Source organism: Hordeum vulgare, chromosome 2H (genome assembly GCF_904849725.1).
Source record: "Hordeum vulgare subsp. vulgare chromosome 2H, MorexV3_pseudomolecules_assembly, whole genome shotgun sequence".
NCBI lineage: Eukaryota > Viridiplantae > Streptophyta > Magnoliopsida > Poales > Poaceae > Hordeum > Hordeum vulgare.
In genome coordinates this window covers 628658002-628665882 of record NC_058519.1, presented here as the reverse complement: position 1 = coordinate 628665882, position 7881 = coordinate 628658002, and the positions used below count along the sequence as shown (strand labels likewise).

Genomic DNA, 7881 nt, shown 5'->3' with positions numbered 1-7881 from the left:
AAAAACTTCCTACGCGCACGAAGACCTATCATGGTGATGTCCATCTACGAGAGGGGATGAGTGATCTACGTACCCTTGTAGACCGTACAGCAGAAGCGTTAGTGAACGCGGTTGATGTAGTGGAACGTCCTCACGTCCCTCGATCCGCCCCGCGAACAATCCCGCGATCAGTCCCACGATCTAGTACCGAACGGACGGCACCTCCGCGTTCAGCACACGTACAGCTCGACGATGATCTCGGCCTTCTTGATCCAGCAAGAGAGACGGAGAGGTAGAAGAGTTCTCCGGCAGCGTGACGGCGCTCCGGAGGTTGGTGATGATCTCGTCTCAGCAGGGCTCCGCCCGAGCTCCGCAGAAACGCGATCTAGAGGAAAAACCGTGGAGGTATGTGGTCGGGCTGCCGTGGAAAAGTCGTCTCAAATCAGCCCTAAAACCTCCATATATATAGGTGGGAGAGGGGGGGCCTTGCCTTGGGGCTCAAGGAGCCCCAAGGGGGTCGGCCGAGCCAAGGGGGGAAGGTCTCCCCCCCCCCAAACCGAGTTGGACTTGGTTTGGTGGGTGGGAGTCCTTCCTTCCCTCCCCACCTCCTCCTTTTTTTCTTTCTCTTTGATTTTTCTTCCAATGCGCATATGGCCCTTTTGGGCTGTCCCACCAGCCCACTAAGGGCTGGTGCGCCACCCTCAAGGCCTATGGGCTTCCCCGGGGTGGGTTGCCCCCCCGGTGAACTCCCGGAACCCATTCGTCATTCCCGGTACATTCCCGGTAACTCCGAAAACCTTCCGGTAATCAAATGAGGTCATCCTATATATCAATCTTCGTTTCCGGGCCATTCCGGAAACCCTCATGACGTCCGTGATCTCATTCGGGACTCCGAACAACATTCGGTAACCAACCATATAACTCAAATACGCATAAAACAACGTCGAACCTTAAGTGTGCACACCCTGCGGGTTCGAGAACTATGTAGACATGACCCGAGAGACTCCTCGGTCAATATCCAATAGCGGTACCTGGATGCCCATATTGGATCCTACATATTCTACGAAGAACTTATCATTTGAACCTCAGTGTCAAGGATTCATATAATCCCGTATGTCATTCCCTTTGTCCTTCCGTATGTTACTTGCCCGAGATTCGATCGTTAGTATCCGCATACCTATTTAAATCTCGTTTACCGGCAAGTCTCTTTACTCGTTCTGTAATACAAGATCCCGCAACTTACACTAAGTTACATTGCTTGCAAGGCTTGTGTGTGATGTTGTATTACCGAGTGGGCCCCGAGATACCTCACTAGTAGAAAACAGGGCATTGAGCCAACCACATTGGACCCAGATTGGATATAAACCGGTTCTAAAGGGTCTGTCCGTTGGGCCCCCTCCCTGGAGCAAATGGCCGCAAGGCCTTTAGGACCGGTTTGTAACACAAACCGGTCCTAAAGGTTTTTGGACCGTTTGCTGCAGGGAGGGGGCCCACTGGACAGACCCTTTAGAACCGGTTTGTATCACAAACCGGTGCTAAAGGTTTTCTCATTTTTGCAGCAACTGCGGGGCCCGCTGTCAGACCCTTTAGCACCGGTTTTTGACACAAACCGGTCCTAAAGCCCTCCTCTCCTTCCTCCCCGAGCACCCCTATATTCCACCCCATTTTTTCTAGCTCCATTTTTTCTAGCTCGAGCTCAACTCCATTTTTGCTCTCTCCTTCCTCTTGGGAGCTCTAATCCATCCCCATTTTTCTCCACCATTTGTCAAGATTGTTGGCACCCATCGGTCCTACGGTTAGCATCAACATTCCCTCTTCCGGCATTGCAAGTTTTGCTCGTTTTCTTGCTCATTTCATTTTGGTTGTGCTAGCTAGGTGTTTGATGAAATGCCTAAGCTAGAGAGAGTTCATCATTTGTTATGTATATATATGCAATTTGAGCTCAAATTTAATTATGATTTGTGGTTTTTTTTAGTGTCGCGCGCCTTGTCCCCTTCCTCACCGCCGTCGATCGCCCCGTCACCGACACAACCTTGGTGAGCCTATTGTTTTTATTTACCAAAACAAATTTTGATTTGTATGATTTACATATTTACTTGTATATAATTTTCTTATTGTGTAAGATTTTTTTTATATGTATAGCGCCATGGTTTTGATATCCGTCGCCGTTGGCCCTCGTCCAGTCTATGATTTGGATGTGGTATATTATCTTTTATAACTACATATTTTCATTTCATGATTATATGACAATTAATTACGCCGACCAACTTGACATAGATATTTTTATCTAGGAGGTAGTGGAACCGGAAATGCCAATCGACCCTATTGTTGAGAAGTTACACTTAGTTGAACACGAAAATGTTGGCCTGAAAGAAAGATTGAAAAAAACTGAAAGAGAGAAGATGACCTTGGAAAAGGTTCTTGCCGGTGTCGTCGATGGTCACAAGAGCGAGATGGACGCAATGCGTCTGAAGATTAGAAAGATTAGAAAATATGCAATTAGTAAAGAGGCTTGGTATCATTATGCCGTCGGGTCAATTGTTACCTTTGTTGCGATTTTGATCGCATTTGTTGTTGTTTTTAAATGCATTAATTAGAGAGAGTTTTTATGGTTGGTTTCAGTGTGTGTTTTTATGAGAACTATATATGTATGGTCACTACGCTACTTTGGTTTTAACGTGTGATGAACTTTTTGTATTAATTAATTAATTTAGTCATGATGATTTAGCATAATGGTTTTTGATAAATTTATATAATGCAGATGAACCGGCAATGGATGTACAGTGATCGACGTTGTCCCGAATTCCTTAATGGCATGCATAGTTTTCTGAATGTGGTTGAGAAAAACAGGCAGAATGGATTTATTTTTTGTCCATGTAAAAAATGCCAGAATAAGAGGAATTTCCCTAACTCAAGAACCATACACACCCACCTGTTGCAAGAAGGCTTCATGCCCAGTTATTTTTGTTGGACCAAGCACGGAGAAAGAGGGGTTGTAATGGAAGACAATGAAGAAGAAGATAATAATGATAACTATCCTATGTTCGGTGAACACGGTGATACTGAAATGGGGGAAGACGAGCCTGAACTTGAGGACATTGTTGATGAGTCTGATGATGATCTTCGTCAGGTCATTCGTGAAGAACAGATAAACTGCGGAAGTGAAAACGAGAGGTTGAAGTTGGAGCGCATGTTAGAAGATCACAAAAAATTGTTGTACCCAAATTGCGAAGATGGCCAGAAAAAGCTGGGCACCACCCTGTAATTGCTGCAATGGAAGGCAGAGAATGGCATATATCTGACAAGGGATTTGAAAAGCTGCTGAAAATAATGAAGAAGATGCTTCCAAGAGATAACGTGCTGCCCTGCAGTACATACGAAGCAAAGAAGGTTGTCTGCCCTCTAGGATTGGAAGTGCATAAGATACATGCATGCATCAATGACTACATCCTCTACCACGGTCAGCACGAGAATTTAAATGCCTGCCCGGTATGCGGTGCATTTCGGTATAAGATCAGGCGAGATGACCCTGGTGATGTTGAGGGCGACGACCGCCCCAGGAAGAGGGTTCCTGCCAAGGTGATGTGGCATGCTCCTATAATACCACGGTTGAAACATTTGTTCCGAAACAAAGAGCATGCCAAGTTGCTGCGATGGCACAAAGAAGACCGTAAGGAAGACGATATGCTGAGACAACCCGCTGATGGGTCGCAGTGGAGAAACATCGACGATAAGTACGAGGACTTTGCACGTGACCCAAGAAACTTAAGGTTTGGTCTAAGTACAGATGGCCTGAATCCGTTTGGGGAGCACAGTAGCAGTCATAGCACCTGGCCCGTGACTCTATGTATCTATAACCTTCCTCCTTGGTTATGCATGAAGCGTAAGTTTATTATGATGCCAGTGCTTATCCCAGGCCCGTCGCAACCCGGCAACAACATTGATGTGTACCTGAGGCCACTGGTTGATGAACTTTTAGAGTTATGGGCTGACGAAGGTGTACGTGTGTGGGACGAGTACAAACAGGAGGAATTTGACCTACGAGGGTTGCTGTTTGTAACCATCAATGATTGGCCCGCTCTTAGTAACATCTCAGGACAGTCAAACAAGGGATACAGCGCATGCACACACTGTTTAGGCGAGACTGAAAGTATACATATAGGCAAGAATGTGTACCCGGGGCATCGTCGATTTCTTCCAGACAGGCATCCCGTAAGAAAGAAAGGAAAGCATTTCAAAGGCGAGGCAGATACACGGAGGAAGCCAACCCTCCCTAAAGGTACTGATATATATGACATGGTCAAAGATATAAAAGTAATCTTTGGTAAGGGTCCTGGCGCACAATCTGTTCCGAATGACGCCGACAACCACGTAGCCATGTGGAAGAAGAAATCTATATTCTGGGAACTACCCTATTGGAAATTCCTAGAGGTTCGCTCTGCGATCGACGTGATGCACGTGACGAAAAATATTTGCGTGAACCTGCTAAACTTATTGGGCGTGCATGGGAAGAAGTCGAGAGATACACCAAAAGCACGGCTGCACCACCAACGTATGCACGAACGAGAAGACCTGATGAATCGAGAGAATTTCAAAGGTCCTGCCAGCTACGCTCTTACCAAGGAAGAGAAGGAGATCTTTTTCCAAGTCCTGAGCAGTATCAAGGTCCCGTCTGGCTACTCGTCGAACATAAAAGGAATACTAAACCTGGAAGAGAAAAAGTTCCAAAACCTAAAGTCTCATGACTGCCACGTGATCATGACCCAGTTACTTCCGATTGCATTGAGGGGGCTTCTGCCAGAAAACGTGCGAGTACCCATTGTGAAGCTATGTGCATTCCTCAACGCAATTTCTCAGAAGGCAATCGATCCAGCAACTCTACCAAGTTTACAGAAGGACGTGGTCCAATGTCTTGTCAGCTTCGAGTTGGTGTTCCCACCAACCTTCTTCAATATTATGACGCACCTCATAGTTCACCTAGTCCAAGAGATTTCCGTTCTCGGTCCTGTATTCTTACACAATATGTTCCCCTTTGAGAGGTTCACGGGAGTCTTGAAGAATTATGTTAAAAACCGTGCTAGGCCAGAAGGAAGCATGGTCAAGGGCTATGGAACAGAGGTGGTCATTGAGTTTTGTGTTGACTTTATTCCTGACCTGAACCCGATCGGTGTTCCTCAGTCGCGCCATGAGGGGAGACCGCGTGGAAAAGGCACGCTAGGAAAGAAATCAACAACATGTATGGACGAGCAATCTTTCACTCAAGCACACTACACAGTTCTAGTTAATTCCAGCTTGGCGGCTCCATATATCCAGGAACACAAGGATATTTTACGCTCGGAATACCCGGAGCAACCTGAAGATTTCATTGCTAAAGAACACGCGAAGACTTTCGGCGGTTGGTTGCAAAGACGTCTCATTAATGACAACATTGTTGAAGATGAGCTATACTTGTTGGCCAAGCAACCATCTTCGACTGTATTGACCTTTAAAGGGTACGAGATAAATGGTAACACATTTTACACGGCAGACCAAGATAAAAAGAGCACCAACCAAAACAGTGGCGTCCGGTTTGATGCAAAAGACGACAACGGGCAAAGGGTCACATACTATGGTTACATAGAGCAGATATGGGAACTTGACTACGGACCTTCCTTTAAGGTCCCTTTGTTCTGGTGCAAATGGTTCAACCTGTCAGGCGTGAAGGTAGACCCGAAGTACGGAATGACAACAGTGGATCAGAAGAATCTTGGGTACGGCAATGATCAATTCGTCCTAGCCAATGATGTGGCTCAGGTTTTCTATGTGAAGGACATGTCTAGCAGACCGAGAAAAAGAAAAGATAAGGAAGCGAATACATCAGACGATAAACCAAGGCGCCACATAGTTCTTTCAGGGAAAAGAAACATCGTGGGAGTCGAGGACAAGACAAACATGTCAGAAGATTACAATAAATTTGATGAAATTCCTCCCTTCAAAGTCAAAGATGATCCAAGCATCCCGTTAAATGATGAAGATAGTCCATGGTTACGGCGCAATCAGAATAAAGGCAAGAAGAAAAATAGATAGGGGGTGTTGTTGGTGATGTGTAATAATGTATTAAACTTTTTATGTAATTGTGTTGACCATTTTGATAAATATTAAAAATTTGATCAGTTTTCACTAAATTTAACCATTTTGATAAATATCATTTTTATTTTTTAAGTGTAAAAATGACATTTTGACAATATGTAAATAAATGTAAAAGAAAACAGAAAAAGGAAAAAATAAAAAATAAAAGAAGAAACAGAAAAAAGAAAAAGGAAACAAAAAGAAAAAGAAAACACGAAACAGAAAAAAGGAAAAAAGAAAAATAATAGAAGAAACAGGAAAAAAAAAGGAAACAAAAAGAAAAAAAAAACAGGAAACAGAAAAAAGGAAAAAAGAAAAATAAAAGAAGAAACAGAAAAAAAAAGGAAACAAAAAAAAAAGAAAACAGGAAACAGAAAAAAGAAAAAAAGAAAAATAAAAGAAGAAACAGGAAAAAGAAAAAGGAAACAAAAAAAAAAAGAAAACAAGAAACAGAAAAAAGGAAAAAAAATAAATAAAAGAAGAAACAGGAAAAAGAAAAAGGAAACAAAAAGAAAAAGAAAACAGAAAACAGAAAAAAGGAAAAAAGAAAAATAAAAGAAGAAACAGGAAAAAGAAAAAGGAAACAAAAAAAAAGAAAACAGAAAACAGAAAAAAGGAAAAAAGAAAAAGGAAAAAAACCTTTAAGACCGGTGTGTAACAACAACCGGTCCTAAAGGTGGGTTCGGTTTACGCCCAATTTTTGGACCCTTTAGCACCGGTCTGTATTAACAATCGGTGCTAAAGGGTCTTTAGCACCGGTTGTTAACACAGACCTGTGCTAAAGGGTCTATACCTCTACGGGGTCGCCAACTTCTCGCCTTCCCGCGCGTCTCTCCTCGCCTTCTCTCCTCGCCGCCTCTCTCCTCGCCGACTCGGCCTCCTCGCGTCGCCTCGCCGGCCGACGATCCTCGGCGCCGCCTCCTCGCCGCGCCGTCGCCTCCTCGCCGCGCCGCCGCCTCCTCGCGCGCGCGGCCTCCTCGCGCCGCCTCGCCGGCCGACGATCCTCGGCGCCGCCTCCTCGCCGCGTCGTCGCCTCCTCGCCGCGCCGCCGCCTCCTCGCGCCGCCGCCTCCTCGCCGCGCCATCGCCTCCTCGCCGCGCCGCCGCCTCCTCGCGCTGCCGCCTCCTCGCGCGCGCGGCCTCCTCGCGCCGCCTCGCCGGCCGACGATCCTCGCCGCCTCCTCGCCGCGCCGTCGCCTCCTCGACGCCTCCTCGCGACGCCTCCTCGCCGCCTCCTCGCGCGCCGCCCCACGCCGCCTCCTCGCCGCCCCACTTCATCTTCTTCACGTAAGGTATATCCGTATTTTCGTATATCCATATTGTTGTATGCTTGTAATTATAACCGTCGATATTAGTTTTTTTCCGGCCCGAATAGGACATCCTATAAAAAAAGTTACGTGATCATGCATATTCTCACGGCTCTCACGGCTCTCACGGCTAAAAAAAGTTACGGGATTTGATCTATCTACGTACAAATCATACCTGCTAGAGATGCTCTCACGGCTCGATTTGAAGCCGCCTTCATCATTTATGTCGCTAAAGCGAGGAAGACGATTCTAGTAGACTCACTTTTTCAGTCAACATTCGAAACTTTCCGACGTACAAATCCTATAGACGAAGTCCGTCAACATTCGTGCAATGTGAGGTGACTCCGACGATTCCGTAAAACCCTAAGCCGACGATTCCGACGATTCCGACGATTCCGTAAAATCCTAAACCGACGATTCCGACGATTCCGTAAAACCCTAAACCGACGATTCCGACGATTTCGTAAAACTTTCCGACGATTACAATT

At 45.7% G+C, this 7881-nt stretch overlaps 1 pseudogene; it reads left to right on the top strand.

The window, feature by feature from the left end:
- Positions 1–2755: 2755 nt before the first annotated feature.
- On the top strand, positions 2756–6021 carry LOC123428055 (annotated as a pseudogene).
- Positions 6022–7881: the final 1860 nt, after the last annotated feature.